The sequence below is a fragment of the Tachyglossus aculeatus genome, chromosome 1 (assembly GCF_015852505.1).
Source record: "Tachyglossus aculeatus isolate mTacAcu1 chromosome 1, mTacAcu1.pri, whole genome shotgun sequence".
In the NCBI taxonomy this organism is placed as follows: domain Eukaryota; kingdom Metazoa; phylum Chordata; class Mammalia; order Monotremata; family Tachyglossidae; genus Tachyglossus; species Tachyglossus aculeatus.
This window is the reverse complement of record NC_052066.1, coordinates 115773407-115797621: the sequence shown is the minus strand read 5'-3', so window position 1 is coordinate 115797621 and position 24215 is coordinate 115773407.

The window sequence follows — 24215 nt, the reverse complement described above, 5'->3', positions numbered from 1 at the left end:
AGTGCTTTGCACACAGTAAGTGCTCAATAAATACAATTGAATGAATGAATGAAAATGGTGACAAAGTTCTAAATTCTTATGAGTAAAAATATTACCCTGTTTCCACAGTTACCCTGTTGAGTACTGGAGTGTCATTATGAGGACCCCTTAACATTAAGTTCCTCTTTCTTGCCAATGGCAAACTCAAAGCAAAATGATTGCTTTTTGCATTACTTACTGTGAAAGCGTTATTGGAACTGCTAGGAGCAGCTACTTACAATCCTAAGAGTGCATTGCAAAGTGAAACAATATGAATAGGGTTCTAGACAAGTAGTTTTTCCTCAGAGTATGTGGGAAAAGATTACTGGCACCTCAGTTAGTGGGGATCCTGAAAAACAAGTTTGGGGAATCAATAAATTACAACAGTAAGCAACCTTAGGGCAAACTACTTTGATATGTGGAGAAAAGAACGCTTTATGGAGGTGCCTTGATACACATGAAAACTCCCCATCTTCCCTCCCAAAAACTGTCTTCCCCGAGACTGTAGGTAACACCACAATCCTTCCTGTCTCACAAGCCTGTAACCACGGCATTGTCCTCAAATCATCTCTCATTCAACCCACATTCTGGAGAGAACACAGGCATGGGAGTCAGAAGGACCTGGGTTCTAATCCTGGGTCTGCCACTTGTGTGCTGTGTGATTTGCCGAAAAACAGTGTGGCTTAATGTAAAGAGTATGGGCTTGGGAGTCAGAAGGACCTGGGTTCTAATTTCGGGCCTACCGCTTGTCTCCCATGTGACCTTGGACAACTCACTTTGCTTCTCTGTTCCTCAGTTAACTCATCTGTAAAATGAGAATTAAGAATGTGAGCCCCATGTGGGAAAACCTGATTACCTTGTATCTCCCCAGAGCTTAATACAGTGCTTGGCACTTAGTATGTGCTTAGCAAATGCCATTATTATCATTATCTTGGGCAAGCCACTTCACTTCCCTGGACCTCAGTTGCCTCATCTGTAAAATGGGGATTAAGACTGTGATGCCCATGTGGGACAGGGATTGTGTCCAAATGGATTAGTTTATGTCTACCCCAGCATTTAGTAAAGTGTCTGACACATAGCATGAAATTAGCAAATACCATAGTAAAAATGGAACTAATGCTTTCTGTGCTTAGTCCATGAGAAAGTGGGTATGGTTTAAGGGATGAAGCTACCATACCAGGAAGAACAGAGCTGCTCTACAAACTTTTCTCACCATGAATTAAATCGAGATAAACCTGTTCCAGGCAAGACTGGGATTTTGTGAGCCACAGAGATTTATCCTGTGTCAAACCTGGAAGTTGGAAGTTATAGCAGGTTTTTTTAGGGGGGAAAAAAAGTATCAGCTTTGAGAGAGCTTTAGCCTCATTATTTCTCAGTTCATTCTTTTTTTTTAAATGGTATTTGTTAAGCACTTTGTGCTCAGCAGTGTTTCAAGCATTGAGGTATATACAAACTAATCCAAAAGCTCACTGCGGGCAGGGAATGTGTCTGTTATTGTACTCTCCCAAACATTTAGTTTGATGCTTTGCACACAGTAAGTGTTTAGTAAATGCAATTGACTGACAGTCCATGTCCCTCATCATCATCAATCGTATTTATTGAGCGCTTACTATGTGCAGAGCACTGTACTAAGCGCTTGGGAAGTACAAATTGGCAACACATAGAGACAGTCCCTACCCAACAGTGGGCTCACAGTCTAAAAGGGCCAGAGTATAAAAGGGCTCACAGTCTAAAAGGGCTCTGAGCATGGGGCTCAGAGTCTTAATCCCCATTTTACAGATGAGCTAACTGAAGCCCAGAGAAGCAACTTGCCCAAGGTCATACAGCAAACAAGCGGCAGAGCTGGGATTAGGACACAGGTCCCTCTGACTCCTAGGCCTGTGCTCTTTCCACTAGGCCATGCTACTTCATGTAATTTGGCAGGAAAATATACTCTCCCCAGCTCTTATGACAAGTGTTTCATAGTCAGAAGTCACTCAGTATATGACATTGATAATTGTGTTAAGTATTTTTGGTGTGCCAAGCACTCTATTAAGCCCTGGGGTAAATACAAGATCAAGTTGGATGCAGTCCCTGTCCTAAATGGGGCTCACAGTTTAGGAAGGAGGCGGGTATTGAATCCCTGTTTACAGATGAGAAAATTGAGGCATTGAGAAGCCAATCAACCAATCAGTGGTATTTATTGAGTGCTTATGGTGTGCAGACTACTGTGCTATGCACTTGGGAGAGCACAATACAACAGAATTAGCAGACATGTTCCCTAACCATAATGAGTTTACAATCTAGAGAGATGAGCTAAGTGACTGAGCTAAGTGACTCTCCCAAGGTCACACAGCAGGTAAGAGGCAAAGCTGTTCTCAACTAGTCCCTATAACTGGGGATCAGGTCTGAGGCACAAGATGGATGGGTGTGGAAGATCATCAGAGCACTAACTGGATTTTGAGTAACATTGCGTGCAGAGCCTATTAGGCCCAATGAGGCTTAAGAAAAAGTTGAGACCACAGTCTCTGACCTTGAGGAGGTTACAATCCCTTAAAATCTCTCTCACAGGCAAGGAATCATATCTGTAGCCCAGAAAACAATCCTGGCAAAGCGACTGGGGAAGAGAAAACCACATTTTCTCCGATAAGACTTTAAGACCTGCGTGGAATGGAAAAGACTATTGCTCCACACCTGATGGAAATGCTATTTTGCTGTGTCTGGCAACAAAATAGCTTCGGGGAAAAATACTGGGACTGACTGAAATTAACCAATTATTTCAGTACTATTCTGGTCATATAAACTTCAGTTTTAAGAACATTAAAGCAGAATTTCAGAATATTGCTAATGGGTTTAATGTGAAGCAAATGTACAAGAAACAATAGTGGCAGTAATGGCATCATAGCTAATGTTTTCACTGCCACATCTGAATGCCAGGTGAACATAAAAGAAAAGCTGTTACACTTGAATTAGCAACAACAGTTAGATAAACGAGCCAACAACAATAATAGGAAAACAGGCCATTTTTTATAGAAAGTGAATATTCTCTACATCATTAAGAATGTGGATTGACCTCATTTCAGGTTTTCCTAATTTTATACTATTTTAATACATGATTAACAAAGGAAATTCATTTGGAAGGGTACTTATTCTTGGTGAGATGCAGCATGGCCTCCATGTTTTGTGTCTAGATGTTTTGTTTTGTTGTCTTGTCTCCCCCTTCCAGACTGTGAGCCCGTTATTGAGTAGGGACTGACTCTGTGTTGCTGACTTGTACTTGCCAAGAGCTTAGTACAGTGCTCTGCACACAGTAAGTGCTCAATAAATATGATTTAATGAATGAATGAATGGCCTAGTGGAATGAGCGATAGAAGGCAGAGGACCTGAGTTCTAATCTCAGCTCCAGCACTGTCTGCTGTGTGTGAGTTCCGGCACCTGCAAAATGGTAATCCAATACCTGTTCTTTCTCCTGCTTAGACTGTGAGTCCCTTGTGGGACTTGATTATCTTGTATCTAATCCATAAACCTTGGTGTTACCCTTGACTCATCTCTCTCAATCAACCCACATATTTAATGTATCACTAAATCCTGTTGGTTCAACCTTCACAGCATTGCTAAAATTCATCCTTTCCTCTCCATTCAAACAACCACAATGTTAACCCAAGCATTTATTGTACCGCACCATGATTACTGAATCAGCCTTCTTGCTGACCTCTCCCGGCCTTCTGTCTTCTCCCACTCCAGTCCGTACTACGCTCTCTTGCTTGGATCATTTTTCTTCAAAAACTTTCAGTCCATTTTCAAGAACCTCAAGCGTTTTGCGCATCCAACTCTGCATCAAACAGAAACTCCTTACTGTTGGCTTTAAAACACTCAATCACCTTGCCCGCTCCTACCTTACCTCACTGCTCTCCTATTACAACTCAGCCCACACACTTCACTCCTTTATTCCAACCTATTCACTCTACCTCATTCTCATCTACCTCACTGCTGACCTCTCACCCACATCTTGCCTCTGGTCTGGAATGCCCTCCCTCTTCATATCTGACAGACAATTACTCTTCCTACTTTCAGAGCATTTTTGAAGGCACATCTATCTCCAAGAGGCCTTCTCTGGCTAAGTCCTCATTTCCTCTTTTCATTTATTCATTCATTCAGTAGTATTTATTGAGCGCTTACTGTGTGCAGAGCACTGTAGCAAGCGCTTGGAAAGTATGAAAAGCAGCGTGGCTTAGTGGGGAGAGCCCGGGCTTGGGAGTCAGAGGTTGTGGGTTCTAATCCTGGTTCCTCCACTTATCAGCTGTGTGACTTTGGGAAAGTCACTTAACTTCTCTGTGCCTCAGTGACCTCATCTGTAAAATGAGAAGCAGAAGCTTCTCAGAGAAGCAGCATGGCTCAGTGAAAAGAGCACAGGCTGTGGAGTCAGAAGTCATGGGTTCAAATCCCGGCTCCACCAATTGTCTGTTGTGTGACTTTGGGGAAGTCACCTAACTTCTCTGTGCCTGTTACCTCATCTGTAAAATGGGGATTAAGACTGTGTGCCCCACATGGGACAACGTGATTACCTTGTATCTACCCCAGTGCTTAGAACAGTGCTTGGCATCTTTTTTTACATGTCTAAAGACTGAGCTCCTTATCTTTCCTCATAAACCCTGTCCTCTCCCTGACTATCCTGTCACTGAAAGTGGCATTACCATCCTTCCCTTCTCACAAACCTGCAACCTTGGTGTCATCCTTGACTCCATTCTCTCATTCACCCCACATCCAATCTGTCACCAAAACCTGCCAGTCTCACCTCCACAACATTGCCAAGATCTGCCCTTTCCTCTCCATTTAAACTGCTACCTTGCTGGTTCAATCTCTCATACTATCCTGTCTGGATTACTGCATCAGCCTCCTCTCTGATCTCCCATCCTCCTGCCACTCCCGGCTTCAGTCTATACTTCACTCTGCTGCCCAGATTATCTTTGTACAGAAATGCTCTGGGTATGTCACTCCCTTCCTCAAAAATCTCCAGTGGTTGCCTGTCAACCTATGAGTCAAGCAAAATATCCTCACTCTAGGCTTCAAGGCCGTCCATCACCTCACCCCCTCCTACCTCACCTCCCTTCTCTCCTTCTACAGCCCAGCCCGCACCCTCCGCTCCTCTGCCGCTAACCTCCTCACTGTGTCTCGTTCTCACCTGTCCCTCCGTTGACCCCGGCCCATGTCCTTTTCCTGACCTGGAATGCCCTCCCTCCACACATCCACCAAACTAGCTCTCTTCCTCCCTTCAAACCCCTATTGAGAGCTCACCTCCTCCAGGAGGCCTTTCCAGACTAAGCCCACTTTTTCCTTTCCTCCTCCCCTCCCCATCACCCTGCCTCCCTCTGCCTTACACCCTTCCCATCCCCACAGCACTTGTATATATTTGTATATATTTATTACTTTATTTTACTTGTACATATTTACTACTCTATTTTATTAATGATGTGCATATAGTTATCATTCTATTTATTCTGATGGTTTTGACACCTGTCTGCTTGTTTTGTTTTGTTGTCTGTCTCCCCCTTCTAGACTGTGATCCCATTGTTGGGTAGGGACTGTCTCTATATGTTGCCAACTTGTACTTCCCAAGCACTTAGTACAGTGCTCTGCACACAGTAAGCGCTCAATAAATATGATTGAATGAATGAAAGTACAATTAAATAGAAGGGCTCTCTTTAGGAGGCTATTTGCCACAGTAAAATGTTTTTTTCTACCACATAATCCATTGACATAATCAGTGCTTTACTTAAGAATCTTATGTCACCATTAACAGTATTTACCGAGTGCCCATTGTGAGTAGAGTCTGTTCTGGATTCTTGACAGAAGTAGAAAACCCAATTCCTTCTCTAAGATGTTTACCAGTGAACAGAGCATACAATAAAACCTTATTTTCGTTCCAAAGATGTTTAGAAATCAATGAATGAATCCTTGATTTAAAATAGATTATCAGTAAATTTGTTTGGAATTTAGTTTCCTCACTCTGTTCTGTGCCACCCTGTTTTGCTCCATTTATTTACCCCTCCCTCAGCCCCACAGCACTTATGCACATATCCCTAATTGATTTATATTAGTGTCTTTCTCCCATTCTACACTGTGATCTTGTGGGCAGGGAATGTGTCTACCAACTCTATTTTATTTTACTCTCCCAACTACTTAATACAGTGTTCTGAATACAGTAAGTGCTCAATAAATATGACTGATTACCCCAGCACGTTAAGTGCTTGGTAGATAATGCACACTTAACAAATACAACAATTATTGGTATTACTGTGTCATTTAAAATTTCAAACTCCGAAGTACTGTGCCATTAAAACCAATTACAGTACCAAAGCAGGGTAGTTTTACCCTCCATCAGTTTTAAATTTCCAAAATAACTATAAAAGAGATAGATCACTCAGGCCTTGAATACATGGGTTGGGGGAATGATTTGTGTTGGGGGGAAAGAAGTGATATTTTGACTGCATTATCACCATTTTGCAAGAAGAATTTTCTACTGGCTGACTAGGGAGAACTGAGATGTTCAGATGGAGATGCAGTGACTAGAACAAACCTATGCAATGAAATGCAAACAAGCAGCTTCATATGGTAGGGAGGGATGAAAGGAACCAGTTAGGGCAGACATACTCTGCCAATTCTCTGCTCATTTAAATTTCTCTGCTTTTATCAGCAATGTAGCTTACTTTATACCTTCTGCCAGATGTGAGGAGAAATATAAGTGTACTTTTAGGCACTGCAGCATGTTATTTAATAAGAAAATACTGCATAAATTTGAAGTGAAATAGCAGAAATATCATCAACAAAAAGCTACTGGGCTCTTATATCCACATTTTATTCAAACATTGCCCTTTTATTTTTAAAGCTACTTTCAGAAGTTTACAACTGGAAACACTACCTTGGAATCAAAGCCCACCAGCAAGCTGCATGAATTATTTTCCCTCCCATTTCCCCCCACACCAATCAGTCAATGGTATTTACTGAGCACTTACTATGTGCAGAGCACCAATCTAACTACAGTTAATCATCCTCAATATCATTATCCTCAGCATCAGCATTTGAGTGCCTATTGTATGCAACACAGCATACTAGGAGTTTGAGGACATGTAAGAGGGGTAAATTATATGGTCTCGCAGTGCTTACCAGTTTAAGTAGAATTGCAAGAGAACTGTGCAATTCCAAAATGCACCAATATTTAGGAATAACTTGGTTTCCTAAGCAAGTACTAAGTAATATTTTTTTCTGTTTTCTCTCTTTCCCCTGTTAGTATTTATTAGATCCTGAAGACAACTTGGAGTCTAATGCCTAAGTGTTTCTGATCAATGGCCAGAAGACTCATTTACTAAGCATTTGAACAAATGCCTAGAGGCTTAGGGCTATTTATCTCTATGATAGTATGGGAAAGGACCAGAACATGTTGTTGTAGTGGCACTGGCCTGTGTGCTGATCTTACTGCCTCTGGGTTCTCTCTCTCCAGTCCATACTTTACCTTGCCACCCAAATCATTTTTCAAAATATCACTATGTGCACATCTCATAAGGTTAGAGAATGCCCATCCACTTCCGCATCAAGCAGAAACTCATCACCATTGGCTTTAGTGCACTCAGATCTCTCCCTCCTACCTATTCTTGCTATTCTACTACTATGATTCAACATGCGTATCAGCCTACTTACTGTGCCTTGACTTCTTAATATCGATAATAATGACAACTATAATAATAGTTTTTCTTAAGCACTTACTATGCACTAAGCACTGGGGTAGATACAAGATCATTAGGTCTTACATGGGGCTCACATTTTAAGTAGGAAGGAGAAAAGGTAATGAATTCCCACTTTGAAAATGAGGAAATTGAGACCCAGAGACGTTAAGTGACTTGTTCAAGGTCACAGAGCAGGTTAATGGCAGAGCTGGGGTTAGAACTCAGGCCCTAGGAGTGACCAGGACACACTGCTTCGGTCAATTTATTAATGATATGTATTGAGTACTTACGGTGTGCAAGGTACTGTATGAAGGGCTTTGGAGTAAGGCTTTACAGTATGATAGAGTTGGTATATATGTTCCCTGTCCACAGGGGGTTTTCAGTCTAGACCAGAAAGTTTATTTAAAATTTTTTATTCTGCCCTGAACCCTGCCCCTATTTGATGAAATGATCTTCTGTCTCTCACTGTTATGCCTTTGCTCCTGCCTTCTCTCCTGCCTAGAACTCTCTTCCGCTTCATATCCAGAAGACTACCACTTTCCCCATCCTATCACCTATGGAAAGCCTTCCCAGACAAATCTCCCATCTCTCCTCCCATTTCCCCCCTCCTTCTGCATCACCTATGCAATTTAAGTCCATACACAACATTGTGATACTCACCCCACTCCTCCTCCTGCAGCACTCCTGTATATACTCTTATACTCTGTTCCTTCCCCGATTCTAATTTATTTTATTTTAAGGTCTGTTTCTTCTAAATTGTAAGCTACTTGAGGACAGGGATCATGTCCACCTATGCCTTCAGCACTTAGTCCAGGGCTCAGCATGCAGTAAGTGTTCAATGATTGTCACTGATAAATAACATTTATTGAGTGCTCATTTGGTGAGGTGAAATTTTATTTTTTTAAATGTTACTTGGATTTTAAGTGGCTCAGTGCTTAGTATGTGCCAAGCAATGTGCCAAGCACTGTTCTAAGTCCAAGGGAGATATAAACTGGTTGGACACAGTACCTGTTCCACGTAGAACTTCAGTAGGAAGGAGTAATAATAATAATAATTGTGATACTTGTTGAGCACTTACTATGTGCCAAGCACTGTTCTAAACACTGGGGTAGATACAAGATAATAAGGTCCTACATGGGGTCACAGTCTTTATCGCCATTTTATCTTACTGCATTTACCTTAACCTTACTGAGGTAAATGAGGAGTGAAGTAACTTGCCCAAGATCACAGAGACAATGATCTTGGTAGAAAAGTTGCCAAGCCAGGCTTAGAACCCGGCATTATACTCGGAAATGCTTGAGAAAAACAGAATTGAGAAGTAGCGTGTCTCTGATCCACAAGAAGCTTATACTCTAATGGGGGATATAAATGTAAAAGACCAGTGGTTGCTGTAATGGTGGCCGTGACTGTACCTTGAACTCTCAGGCATAAGGTGCTTGAAATTCTGCTCCTCAAGGCACAGCACCCTACTGATTTTTGGTTTGGATTTGTGTATTTGCCCTTACCTTTTATGTTGTTTTCATTCATTCATTCATTCAATAGTATTTATTGAGCACTTACTGTGTGCAGAGCACTGTACTAAGCACTTGGGAAGTACAAATCAGCAATATATCGAGACGGTCCCTACCCAACAACAGGCTCACAGTCTAGAAGGGGGTGACAGACAACAAAACAAAACAAGTAAATGGGTGTCAATACCATCAGAATAAATAGAATTATTTTATTATCTTTTAATTAAACATAATTTAAACATAAATTATGTTTTAGTGGAGCATTTTTATTTTATTCATTCATTCATTCAATCGTATTTATTGAGCACTTACTGTGTGCAGAGCACTGTACTAAGCGCTTGGGAAGTACAAGTTGGCAACATATAGAGACGGTCCCTACCCAACAGTGGGCTCACAGTCTAGAAGGGGGAGACAGAAAACAAAACGCTTTAACAAAATAAAATAATTAGAATAAATATGTACAAATAAAATAAATGAATAGAGTAATAAATACATACAAACATGTATATGTTGCCAACCTGTACTTCCCAAGCGCTTAGTACAGTGCTCTGCACACAGTAAGTGCTCAATAAATACGATTGAATGAATATATACGTATATACAGGTGCTGTGGGGAGGGGAAGGAGGTAAGTTGGGGGAATGGGGAGGAGGGGGAGAGGAATTTTTGATTGGTCCATCTCCCTTCCTCTCTCCCCACCTTATAGTCTTAGATTGCAAGTCCCTAAAGACCCAGGGATGGTGTCAATTCCCACCTTTTTATTCTTTTTTGACACTTAGCATAATACTCTCTGCACAGTAAGCACATCATAAAAAAACTATTAGTACTAACAAAATATTTACGGCTTGAGTAGACAAGATAAGTAATTGAGCAGAAATTTGTGTGTGAATATTAGACTGTAAGCTCACTGTGGGCAGGAAATTCATTCAATTGTATTTATTGAGTGCTTACTGTGTATAGAGCACGGTACTAAACACTTGGGAAGTACAATTCGGGGGAGAGGGATAGAGCAAAGGGAGCGAGTCAGGGCAACGGGGAGGGGAGGGGGAGAAGAGGAAAAGCAGGGGTTAGTCTGGGGAGACCTCCTAGAGGAGGTGAGCTTTCAGTAGGGCTTTGAAGGGGGGAAGTGTGCTAGTTTGGCAGTTTTGAGGAGGGAGGGCATTCCAGGACAGAGGTAGGACGTGGGCCAGGGGTTGACGATGAGACAGGTGAAAACGAGGCACAGTGAGAAGGTTAGTACGAAAGGAGCAGAGAGTGCAGGCTGGGCTGTAGAAGGAGAGAAAGGAGGGGAGGTTAGAAGGGGCAAGGTGATGGAGAGCTTTGAAGCCAATTGTGAAGAGTTTTTGCTTGATACAGAGGATATATGTCCGTTATATTGTGTTGTACTTTCTAAGCTGTTTAGTAAAGTCCCCTGCACACAGGAAGTACTCAAATATGATTGATTATATATGGTCATACAAGTTCTTAGTTTTGCTGCTCTGCACACAGTAAGCATTTATTTATTGAGTGATTCATGCTAGAGTTGCCTGAAGGGATTGGATTATATGACCCAGGATTCTGGGAATTGAACCATGGAAAGCTTGTTGGAGGAGGAGGAATTTTAGGGGGGATTTGAATGAGGGATGAGCTGCGCTCTATCTGAGGGGAAGGAAGGAGTACCAGGCTGGGGTAACAGCTTGATTGAGAGGGTGGAGATTAAAGAGTGAGGTACAGCACGATGCTTGGTTGGGAGGAATGAAGACAGCAAGTTGGGGAATGGCCAGAGACAAGATTGGTTAAGCAGTGTGGGGTCAGATGGTGGAGAGCCTTTGAAGCCAATTATGAGGAGCTTTCCCCTTCTCTAGAATATAAGCTTGACCTGGGTAGGGAAAGTGCCTGCTAATTTTGTCTGCTAATTCTATTGTATTGTACTCTCCCAAACACTAATTCTGTCTGCTAATTCTGTTGTATTTTTATAATAATAAGAATAATAATAATAATAATGGTATTTAAGTGCTTACTATGTGTCAAGCTCTGTTGTAAGCACTGGGGTAAATACAAGGTTACCAGGTTGTCCAAAGTGGGGCTCACAGTCTTAATCCCCATTTTACAGATGAGGTAACTGAGGCACAGAGAAGTTAAGTGACTTGCCCAAAGTCACACAGCTGATGTGGTGGATGGCAGAGTAGAACCCACGACCTCTGACTTCCAAGCCCCTTCTCCTTACACTAAGCCACGCTGCTTCTCACTCTCCCAAGCACTTAGTACAATGTTCTGCTCATAATAAGCTCTCAAAAGATACCACTGATTGATTGATTGATCCCATGGAGCTGCTGGGACAGACTCCTCAAGTCCTAGCTTTTACCATGACTGCCTAGTGACTCTGCTAGAGGTCAGGTGTCCCAGAGCGACCCTTATTAGCCCTGAGACATTCTAAATCAATCAATCAATCATATTTATTGAGTGCTTACTGAGTGCAGAGCACTGTACTAAGCACTTGGGAAGTACAATTTGGCAACATATAGAGACAGTCCCTACCCAACAGTGGGCTCACAGTCTAAAAGACTAAATCTAGAAGTCTAAATCTATGGCTCTGCCCCTGGAGCAGATTGGAATTTGAATCACAGGGATATTAAAGTGTTCAAGTCTTAGGCATTAAAGTGTTAGGTGTCTTGCTGGTGCTTAGGAAATGTCTTGGGCTCCTCTTGTTCTTTCCAAGCTCTTAGTATGGTGCAGGCATTCAGTAGGCACTCAAATAATGTTACTACTCCTAGGGTCTCTATGGTGTGGGCTTGGCCTCTGCAGGCTATAGTGGTTTGGAGCGCCTCATTGCTTGATATGATGTAATCGAAAGGCCTGGAGACTGGGTGCATGGGTGTGCCCATGTGACTAGAAGCAGCATGGCTCAGTGGAAAGAGCACGGGCTTTGGAGTCAGAGGTCATGGGTTCAAATCCCAGCTCCGCCAATTGCCAGCTGTGTGACTTTGGACAAGTCACTTAACTTCTCTGTGCCTCAGTTACCACATCTGTTAAATGGGGATTAAGACTGTGAGCCCCCCGTGGGACAACCTGATCACCTTGTAACCTCTCCAGCACATAGAACAGTGCTTTGCACATAGTAAGCACTTAATAAATGCTATTATTATTATTATTATAAGGTAAAGAAGACTGGTGGTGGCTGCATGGCCTTGTGGAAAGAACACAGGTATCAGAAGACCTGGGTTCTAATCCCAGCTCTGCCAATGGCTTGCTGGGTGCCCTTGGGCAAGTCATTTCACTTTTCTGTGCCTCAGTTCTTCTCTTCCCCCTCCTACCTAGACAGTGAACCCCATGTGGGACAAGGACTGCGTCCAACCTAATTAGGTTGTTCCTACCCCAGCATTTAGAACCATCTTGGACACATAGTAAGCACTTAACAAATACCCTTTGAAAATAAATATAAATACCAACACTTGGACAGAGTTTGACTTAGGGAAGGAAGGCCTCTGAAGGAGTTGTGGACCCTGGGCACCAAGGCCCAGTATGATGTGGAGACCCTCCATCCTAGTAAAGCTAAAGGACAGATACTTTAGGTAGCCCAGAGATGAGGTGAGTTTGAAGGAAAAAATTGACAGAGAAGGAGAAAAATGGCCAGCGGAAGAGCACAAGTACAGAGGGAAAGCAGTAGGGGAAGGAAAGGGGAGGTCTCTGTCAGAGTTTTACATTGTGGGATTTTGGATGTCCCAATTTCCCAGAATATCACTCCAGGGGATGGTAGTCCAAAGCTGCTAGTAAAACATATATCTCTTTCAGTTGTTCAGATTATCCATATTCAGTTATATGTCTTGGAATACATTGTCTCTTGCTTCTATGATCACTGAATACAATTAATAAACTATGCTGAAAAATTAATCACGTAGGTCTTTTCCTAATAAAATTAGCTTCAGTTCTAAGATCCCTTCACACATTTCTGATCATTTTAAGAATGGAGATGTTAATGCCATTGAGACAAACAGAACCCTTTCACTACTTTCACAAGGCTGAACATCAGGAAGAAAATATTTTTATTTTATGACCTTCTCTCGCTTCTACACACCTACATATAAATCTTTCTACTAGTCATATGAATCTTTTGATGAAATGGAACATGCACATTTGTGCCATCTTATCTAACCATAAATCTAAACTGAAACCTTTGAAAAATTCCAATACATGTTTATACCAGGTGTTGCTAAATTCAGTCGGTGAAATCTATTGAAATGCTTATGCCAGCATTGTTTCCTTCATGTTCTTTCACACCTCAGAAAAGGTAACACAGTTGTTGATGCAATTCAGTTATTTCCGCAGTACGATATCTCTTGTCCTTGTATTTTCTATTACAGGGTTAGTCCACTCACTGCATTAATTATTTTTGCACTTGCTCATGTCATTGAAAATGCTCTTTTTAAATTCTTCTGAGGTTAAATCTATCTTCTTTTTCAGGGTGCCATTTTTATTCATTTTTTTTTCCTGCATGCCATGAAGTATTGTATGATTTAAAACACATGAGTGCAAAAATATGTGAATGAGGGAAGATCATATATTCTCAATAACATAATAAAAATATCTTTTTTCTAACATCTTTTTTTCCTAACAAAAACATTGACATACACTAAACTGTAACTGGGTTTCCTTCACTTAACACTTTAATATGCATTGGTACATATTGGTTATAATAATATATTATGTAATAATAACTATTATTAAATATTAAACATTCAATTATACAATAATTATAAATGATATACTATATTGTATTATAGATGATGCATTTATATAAGTGTTTATAGTTATATATTTGTTATATGTATATTGCATCATACATATAATATATTATGTATATGCTATAATAATACAATATGATAATTATATAATAATATATAATAGTGAAAGCTGTTAACCTCCACAGTACATTCATAAGAGCTATGAATGTAGCTCATCAGAACTCATCAACCTAGGTTTCTGAAATGCACACAGACTGAAATAGTAAGTATTAATGCAGTCATTTCCACGATACCATAACCTAACTGTAATTCTGTACTTGCAGCATGGTGAATTGTCAATTATTTTCCAATAATTAGCAGATGGAAGTTTTGCCTAGGTGTTCATTCATAATGCAGGATTACTATGTAAGATAGTAGGCTCTTTGAATTTCTGTATTTGAACTTCATACCGTGGTGTGGCTGTTAATGAGGGCTCAATAAATAGTCAATAAAAATGGAGAGCATCTATCTAGTGTAATATGGGAGACAAGAGGCTCTATCAGTTGTGATAGAGCTAAGATGAAAGTGGCATAAAACTTCCTTTAAAGATTGACCTTGAAAGATGGCACCCATGCCTTCAGGGTCCTGAAAGGAAGGTGAAACTACTGTAAAGGGACTGCACACCCCTCACTTCATCCTGGAGGCTGTTCATCTTTGGAATTGCCTCCTCTGTCCAACAGATGTAATAATCAATCAATTGTAATTATTAAGTAATAATAATAATAATGACATGTATTAAGTGCTTACTATGTGCAAAGCACTGTTCTAAGTGCTGGGGAGGATACAAGGTGATCAGGTTGTCCCACGGGGGGGCTCACAGTCTTAATCCCCATTTTACAGATGCGGTAACTGAGGCACAGAGAAGTTAAGTGACTTGCCCAAAGTCACACAGCTGACAGTTGGTGGAGTCAGGATTTGAACCCATGACCTCTGACTCCAAAGTCCGTGCTCTTTCCACTGAGTTCTGTACTAAGTACTTGGGAGAGTCCAGAAAGTTAGTAGATATGATCCCTGCCCTCAAGGACCTGCAAACTTAGTGGGAGAGACAGACATTAGAATACATTACAAGTAGAGGAAGCAACAGTGTTTAAAGATATATATACAAGTTGTAAAGAGGGTATAGGAGTATTTACTCAAGATATAAGGGTTGAGGAAGTGGTGAAAAGGCCACAGCAGCATGACCTAGTAGAGTACAGGACTGGAAGTCAAAGGACTGGGGTTCTAATCCCAGCTCTACCACTTGTTGGCTGTGTGACCTTGGTCAGGTTACTTAACTTCTCTGTGCCTCCGTTACCTCCTCTGTAAAATGGAGATTAAGGCTATGAGCCCCTTGTGGGACATGGACTGTGTCCAACATCATATCTACTGCAGCACTTAGTACAGTGCCTGGCACCCAGTATGTACTTAACAAATAACATTAAAAACAACAGTAGCATAACAAAAGATTGGAGATTAATCAGGGAAGTCCATCTGAAGGAGATTAAATTTCAGAAGAGCCTTGAAGATGGGGAGATCAGTGGTTTGTTGGATATGAAGAAGCAGGGATTTCCAGGAAGAAGGGACATCTCCATCTAGATGCCTGCCCTCCACCTAAAACTCAACATGTCCAAGACTGAACTCCTTGTCTTCCCTCCCAAACCCTGCCCTCTCCCTGAATTTCCCATCTCTGTTGACGGCACTACCATCCTTCCCGTCTCACAAGCCCGCAACCTTGGTGTCATCCTCGACTCCGCTCTCTCGTTCACCCCTCACATCCAAGCCATCACCAAAACCTGCCGGTCTCGGCTCTGCAGCATTGCCAAGATCCGCCCTTTCCTCTCCATCCAAACTGCTACCCTGCTCTTTCAAGCTCTCATCCTATCTCATCTGGACTACTGCATCAGCCTCCTCTCTGATCTCCCATCCTCGTGTCTTTCCCCACTTCAATCCATACTTCACGCCGCTATCCGGATTGTCTTTGTCCAGAAACACTCTGGGCATGCTACTCCCCTCCTCAAAAATCTCCAGTGGCTACCAATCAATCTGCGCATCAGGCAGAAACTCCTCACTCTCAGCTTCAGGGCTGTCCATCACCTCGTCCCCTCCTACCTCACCTCCCTTCTCTCCTTCTCCAGCCCAGCCCGCACCCTCCGATCCTCTGCCGCTAATCTCCTCCCCGTGCCTCGTTCTCGCCTGTCCCTCCATCGACCCCCGGCCCACGTCATCCCCCGGGCCTGGAATGCCCTCCCTCTGCCCATCCGCCAAGCTAGCTCTCTTCCTCCCTTCCAGGCCCTACTGAGAGCTCACCTCCTCCAGGAGGCCTTCCCAGACTGAGCCCTTTCCTTCCTCTCCCCCTCATCCCCCCTCCATCCCCCCGTCTTACCTCCTTCCCTTCCCCACAGCACCTGTATATATATATACGTTTATATATATATACGTTTGTACATATTTATTACTCTATTTTACTTGTACATATCTATTCTGTTTTATTTTGTTAATATGTTTGGTTTTGTTCTCTGTCTCCCCCTTCTAGACTGTGAGCCCACTGTTGGGTAGGGACTGTCTGTATATGTTGCCAACTTGTACTTCCCAAGAACTTAGTACAGTGCTCTGCACACAGTAAGTGCTCAATAAATATGATTGATTGTCCATCCACCTGTGCATCAAACAAAAGGTCCTCACCATTGGCTTTAAAACAGTTAATCACCTTGGCCCTCCTACCTCACTTCACTACTCTCCTACTAAAACCCAGCCTGAACATTGCATTCCTTTAGTGCTAACCTTCTCATTGTACCTCGATCTCATCTATTTCACTGCCAACCTCTTGCCCATATCCTACCTCTCAAAAGAATGCCCTCCCAACTCATATCAGTCAGATAATTGCTCTCTGTCACTTCAAAGCCTTATTGAAGGCATATCTCCTCCAAGAAGCCTTCCCTGACTAAGCCCTCCTCTCTTCTTCTCTCACTCCCTTCTGAGCCGCTCTTACTTGCTCCTTCATTCATCCTCCCTCCCATTCCCACAACACATATGTATATATCTGTAATTTATATTAATGTCTGTCTCTCCTTCAAGACTGTGAGCTTGTTGTGGGCAGGGAATGTGTCTGTTTTTATATTGTACTCTCCCAACTGCTTAGTACAGTGCATTGCACACAGTAAGTGCTCAATAAATACGATTGAATGAATGAATGATGTGCCCTGATGCTGCTGTCTCACGTGATTCTCATACAAGTCCTGCCACTGTGCAATTTGTTCCAGTGTCCGGTCGAGAGTCAGAGATCAATAAATGTGTTGACAAGCCTAACCCTAATTTACTTAACTTTTCAGGACTTGATGCAAAGGATACATACTGCTCTTGGTTTCATCAGCTCCTGTGGATAGTTTATGATGGTGGATTATTGAGTGTTTTCTTTGCTATTTTTTTAATGTTTTCTTAAAAGTGTAATGATGAATAACTAAGAAAATGTAGTTCCTTCATTCAATCGTATTTATTGAGCACGTACTGTGTTCAGAGCACTGTACTAAGTGCTTGGGAAGTACAAATCAGCAACATATAGAGATGGTCCCTACCCAACAATGGGCTCACAGTCTAGAAGGGGGAAATAGACAAAACAAGTAGACAGGTGTCAATACCATAAAAATAAATGGAATTATAGCTATATACACATCATTAATAAAATGGAGTAATACATATGTACGGATATACAAAAGTGCTGTGGGGAGGGGAAGGGGATGATGGGGAGGGGAGGAAGAGGAGAGGAATAGGGGGGCTCAGTCTGGGAAGGCCTTCTGGAGGGGGTGAGCTCTCAGTAGGGCTTTGAAGGGAGGGAGAGAGCTAGTTTGATGGATGTGTGGAGGGAGGGCATTCCAGGCCAAGCGGAGGACGTGGGCCGGGGGTCGATGGTGGGACAGGCGAGAATGAGGCCCAGCGAGGAGGTTAGCACAGAAGGGCAGAGTGTGCAGGCTGGGCTGTAGAAGGAGAGAAGGGAGGTGAGGTAGGAGGGGGTGAGGTGATGGAGAGCTTTGAAGCCAAGAGTGAGGAGTTTTTGCTTGATTCGAAGGTTGATAGGCAACCACTGGAGATTTTTGAGGTGGGGAGTGACATGCCCAGAGAGTTTCTGTACAGAAGATAATCCAGGCAGCAGTGTGGGCAGAGTGAAGTGTAGACTGAAGCGGGGAGAGACAGGAGGAGGGGAGATCAGACAAGAAGTGTGTGAAAGGAAGTAGTGTGAAAATAAATCCACTTAGTGGTCTTTAAAAAACTTTCAACAGCCATGGATATCTGGGGACTGAATTTGGTCAATATGCTCCTTTGGTTGGAGATCAGGTATTGGATTAAAATAAAATAGCCAATTCAGAAGTTAAATTTAAATGACAGGTATAGCATGAGTTCTGATTCATTTAGAAAGTGTATTTATATATTCTTAATAATGCATGTACTATACTCAGCTTTATTACTTTGTTCATCATAAATATTTTAAGAGCACATAGCTTTGAATAGTACAAGAGATTAGTTGTAATCATAATTTATAAACAGCAATGTCACCTGATTCCTTATACCTGCAGCATATGAAGTTTTAAATATTTCCACACCCATGAAATTGTTAAAATAATGACGCCATTACTTATAAAACCTATTCTCACACCAAAATAACCCAAGCACATTTATTTGTAATTCATGGTTAAAACATCACCTGCTGGAGTGAACAGCAATTTATATTACACTTTTATTCTGCCAGTCAAACTTTCCGTGTGTGCTTTGTTGGCCTCTTATACTGATTAGTGGTTTTTCTCTTCCAAGGATCAGAGTAGAAATTATTTCTTTGATGTCTTAACAGGCAGGAAATCATTTTTACACCTTTTTGCATAAAACTCAGTTGCAGGTGAAAAAAAAACTAACGCTGTGGGAGTGCTAATTGGAACTAATTATAAAACTTGATTGAGTTGCTTTGGCAATAAGTGCCTAACACATTTTGCTCTGTCCATGTCTACCAAACACTTAGCTATTTGAACTTCTCATTCTTCCTATAACAATCAGGAGAATAATATTATTGTGATCAGTTAATACATCTTATCCTTCTTTGCCAGGTACTTTATGAGGCATGGTGAGAGTTTCTGAAATACAGAAAATCTGTTTCTACCCTCAAATTCACTGGTATTCAGAAGGACTTAGATTCTAATCCTGGCTCCACCACTTGATTGCTGTGTGACCTTGGGCAAGTCACTTCACTTATCTACACCTCAGTTTCCTCATCTGTCAAATGGGCACATGGAGACTGTGAGCTCCATGTGGAACAGGGATTGGGTCCAACCTGATTAATTTGTATCTACCCCAGCACTTAGTACAGTGCCTGGCACATAGTAAGCACTTAACAAATACCATAAAAATATGCAGGCACCTTCTAGTCTCTGGCATAACATCAAGTAGTCCGTTAATGGTGGAATGGAGCAGACAGGTGAACTAGGGCTTCAATAATTGGGGATGAGGCATACCAGTGAGATGAGAGATCCTCATGGAGATGTCCTGGAAGTTGGGGGATATACGGGATTGCTAAGGAAGTGAGAGGTCAGGGCTAGTGAGGTACATTTTTAGGGTCATCTACATAGAGGTGGTTATTGAAGTCATAGGAACCCAGTAACTTCCCAGGGGAATAAGGTCAGTGACAAGTGAAGGGGACCTTTGCCTGTCTACTTGTTTTGTTTTGTTGTCTGTCTCCCCCTTCTAGATTGTGAGTCCGTTGTTGGGTAGGAACCATCTCCGTATGTTGCCGATTTGTACTTCCCAAGCACTTGGTAGTGTTGCTTAGAGAATCAGCGTGTCTCAGTGGAAAGAGCCCAGGCTTTGGAGTCAGGGGTTCAAATCCCAGCTCTGCCACTTGTCAGCTGTGTGACTTTGGGCAAGTCACTTAACTTCTCTGTGCCTCAGTTCCCTTATCTGTAAAATGGGGATGAAGACTGTGAGCCCCACGTGGGACAACCTGATCACCTTGTAACCTCCCCAGCACTTAGAACAGTGCTTTGCACATAGTAAGCGCTTAATAAATGCTGCCATTATTATTATTAGTACAGTGCTCTGCACACAGCAAGCTCTCAATAAATGCTATTGAATGAATGAATGAAAGTTTTGAAAGATGTACACAGAAGGTAAGTGAGAGACAGAGGATGAGACAGAGAAAGAACCAGAGAAGTAAGAGGAGAGTCGCTTACTGTGTGCAGAGCACTGTACCAAGCGCTTGAACGTGGTTGCTACAGTGGACCCACCTCAGTGCTCGGCAGAGAAAAAGAGCTTGACAGATACCGTCATAATTATTTCCAACGCCGATTACGACCGTGACGCTGCCGACCTGCCCGTCCGTGCCCCGGGCTGGCTGTGTGGGAAGGCCTACGAGGTTCCGGGGCAGGACGGCTCTTCCTTCCTCTCCCCCTCGTCCCCCTCTCCATCCCCCCCATCTTACCTCCTTCCCTTCCCCACAGCACCTGTATATATGTATATACGTTTGTACACATTTATTACTCTATTTTACTTGGACATATCTATTCTATTTATTTTATTTTGTTAGTATGTTTGGTTTTGTTCTCCGTCTCCCCCTTTTAGACTGTGAGCCCACTGTTGGGCAGGGACTGTCTCTATATGGTGCCAATTTGTACTTCCCAAGCGCTTAGTACAGTGCTCTGCACATAGTAAGCGCTCAATAAATACGATTGATGATGATGATGATGATAGAACTGTGGCTGTGAAACCAATGTTAAATAGTGTTTCCAGGAGAAAGGGTGGGCCACGGTGTCAATGGTTGCTGAGAGGTCTAGTAGGATTAGGGTTCAGTAGTGGCCCTCACATTTGGCAATAAGGATGCCACTAGTAATCTTGGAAAGTGTTATCCCAGCCAAATGAAGGTAACTAAATTGTAGAAGGTTAGGAATGGGAGGGCGTGGGTGAGTGCAACCTGTTTTAGGAGTTCGAACAGGAAGGGTCAAAGTGCAATGGGGCAATAGAAGGAGGATGCAGTGGGAGGCCAGAGAAAATTATTTTCAGCATAGGAGAGACTTGAGTATGCTTGAATGCACTGGGTAATGAGTGGTTTAAAATGGCAGTTGTTGAGAGAGTGCCTCGTTCTCACCAGTCCAGCCATTCAGCCCTGGCCCATGTCCTGCCTCTGGCCTGCAACACCCTGTCTCCTCAAATCCACCAAACAATCACACTTCCCCCCTACTGAAGGCTCACATTCTCCAATAGGCTTTCCCAGACTAAGACTCCTTTTTCCCCAGTTCCCTCTCCCCTCCTCATCTCCCCAACTTACTTTCTTTGCTCTACTCCTCTCTCCCCTCCCCAAAGCACTTGTGTATATATGTACATATCTATAATTCTATTTATATTGATGTCTGTTTACTTGTTTTGTTGTCTGTCTCCCCCCTTCAAGACTGTAAGCCCGATGAGGGCAGGGATTGTCTTTACTGCTGAATTGTATTTCCAAGTGCTTAGTATGGTGCTCTGCACACAGTAAGTGCTCAATAAATACGATTGAATGAATGATTGAATAACTCAGGTCAACTGGCTCCAAGGCCCATGTTCTTTCCACTGGACCATGCTGCTTCCCCTAAAGGAGGATGAGGAGAGATTTAGGAAGAGGGGCAGGAAAGGGAGAGGAGAAGAGAAAGGACAGGAAGAGGATATTTTACAAATTCAAATTAGCACCTTGAGTTGCATTTGGAAACACAGAGAGAAGAGAGCCAGTGCAGACTTTATAATTTAGGTGTTAAGTGGTCCTTGTGGCTTAGAACCATAAGTCAACAGGCTGTTGATTAGTTTTCTAAGGGAGATCTAGGGAATCCAATCTGGAGCCTACACATATGTGTGGACATTTGGGCAAAGTTTTCATATGATAGTGGAAGATTCGCTCATGACTTCAGGAGGGAATGCATTGAAAATCTCATCTGTAAAATCTGGAAACTGTAAATTCCTTCATTTGTTCAAATCTAGTTTATGGTTAGCTATTCATCATAGTTCCCTTCATCAGTATTAAACTTCACTGCATCTAAAATGCCTCAAAAGAGACACCTTATTGGGGCCTAAGCCAAAGCACCTAAGACTGGAACCAGGGTGGCATGCTGCAGGGGGCCAGACTCCTTCAAACTCCTCTGACATAGGACTATCTTCACAAAAGATGTGGTCCCAGTCAGATGCGTAGGATCACCAGTTCAGGTGTCTCAAGACAAGGGTTCAGAACTCGACATGTCCATGGGCAGGAACCAGAGGAGAAGCTCCAGTGCCACTTCACTCCGATGACACCAAGGTTCTTCTGCCCATCCCCAGAGGAGGCCTGAGCTCGCATCTCCTCCTGCCTTCAGGACATCTCCATCTGCATGTCTGCCCGCCACCTAAAACTCAACATGTCCAAGACTGAACTCCTTGTCTTCCCTCCCAAACCCTGCCCTCTCCCTGACTTTCCCATCACTGTTGACGGCACTACTGTCCTTCCTGTCTCACAAGCCCGCAAACTTGGTGTCATCCTCGACTCCGCTCTCTCTTTCACCCCTCACGTCCAAGCCGTCACCAAAACCTGCCGGTCTCACCTCCGCAACATTGCCAAGATCCACCCTTTCCTCTCCATCCAAACCGCTACCCTGCTCATTCAAGCTCTCATCCTATCCTGTCTGGATTACTGTATCAGCCTCTTCTTTGATCTCCCATCCTCGTGTCTCTCCCCACTTCAATCCATACTTCATGCCACTGCCCAGATTGTCTTTGTCCAGAAACGCTCTGGGCATGTTACTCCCCTACTCAAAAATCTCCAGTGGCTACCAATCAACCTACGCATCAGGCAGAAACTCCTCACCCTCGGCTTCAAGGCTCTCCATCACCTCGCCCATTCCTACCTCACCTCCCTTCTCTCCTTCTCCAGCCCAGCCTGCACCCTCTGCTCCTCTGCTGCTAATCTCCTCACTGTGCCTCATTCTAGCCTGTCCCACTGTCGACCCCCGGCCCACGTCATCCCCCTGGCCTAGAATGGCCTCCCTCCCCACATCTGCCAAGCTAGATCTCTTCCTCCATTCAAGGTCCTACTGAGGGCTCACCTCCTCCAGTAGGCCTTCCCAGACTGAGCCCTCTCCTCCCTCTACCCCTCCTCCCCCTCTCCATCCCCCCCACCTTACCTCCTTCCCCTCCCCACAGCACCTGTATATATGTTTGTACATATTTATTACTCTATTTTATTTGTACGTATTTATTCTATTTTATTTTGTTAATATGTTTTGTTTTGTTCTCTGTCTCCCCCTTCTAGACTGTGAGCCCACTGTTGGTTAGGGACTGTCTCTATATGTTGCCAACTTGTTCTTCCCAAGCACTTAGTACAGTGCTCTGCACACAGTAAGCGCTCAATAAATACTATTGAATGAATGAATACCACACAGAGTAAATAATAGGACAATCCCCCTCCCTAACTACAACAGCTGTTAAAATACACATCAATACATGCGCCTTAAAAACACCACACAAAGATTTAGGATCAGGCATGGAACAGAATCTCACAGAGATTTAGGTTCAGTTGTAAGAATATAAGAATAGAATCCCACAGAGGTTTCAAGGGAGCACACTGGTAAAAAAAAAAAAGAAAGAAATTCTCATTTGAAATTTATTTAACAGTGGGATTGAATTTCCAGTCCCACACAATTAAAAACAATCCTTAGTGATCGCAAAACTTCCTCTGACATCTGTAACTTCAAGCAGTAACACTGGGATATTGATTTAGCCCTGACAGTAAGCACATAGTCGTACTTCACCGCTTTCTAGAGTTCAGGTTGATATATAGGTATGTACATAGTTGTCTTTTACGTTCAAAGACAGCACAAATGGAAAGATTTACTTATGAGTGTGTGTGGCTGAAAAGGTCAATATGGGAATCACAGCACTAGCCACACTGGGCACATCTAAAGCCTGTCCCTTATTGTGTTTATATATTTAATAACCATAATCATGGTATATGTTCTACATTTACTGTGTACCGAAATCTATAATAAGTCCTGAGACTGATGCAAGCTAATCTGGTTAGATGCAGTCCCTGTCCCACATGCAGCTCACAGTGTAAGTGGGAGGGAAAACAGGTATTTAATGCCCATTTTAGAGATGAGAAAACTAAGACAACAGATAGGTGGCAAGGATGTGATTAGAACCCAGGTCCTCCCACCCATAGGTCCATGCTCTCTCCTTTAAGCCATGTTGTACACACTTTAATGCCTGAAGTTCCTGGTGC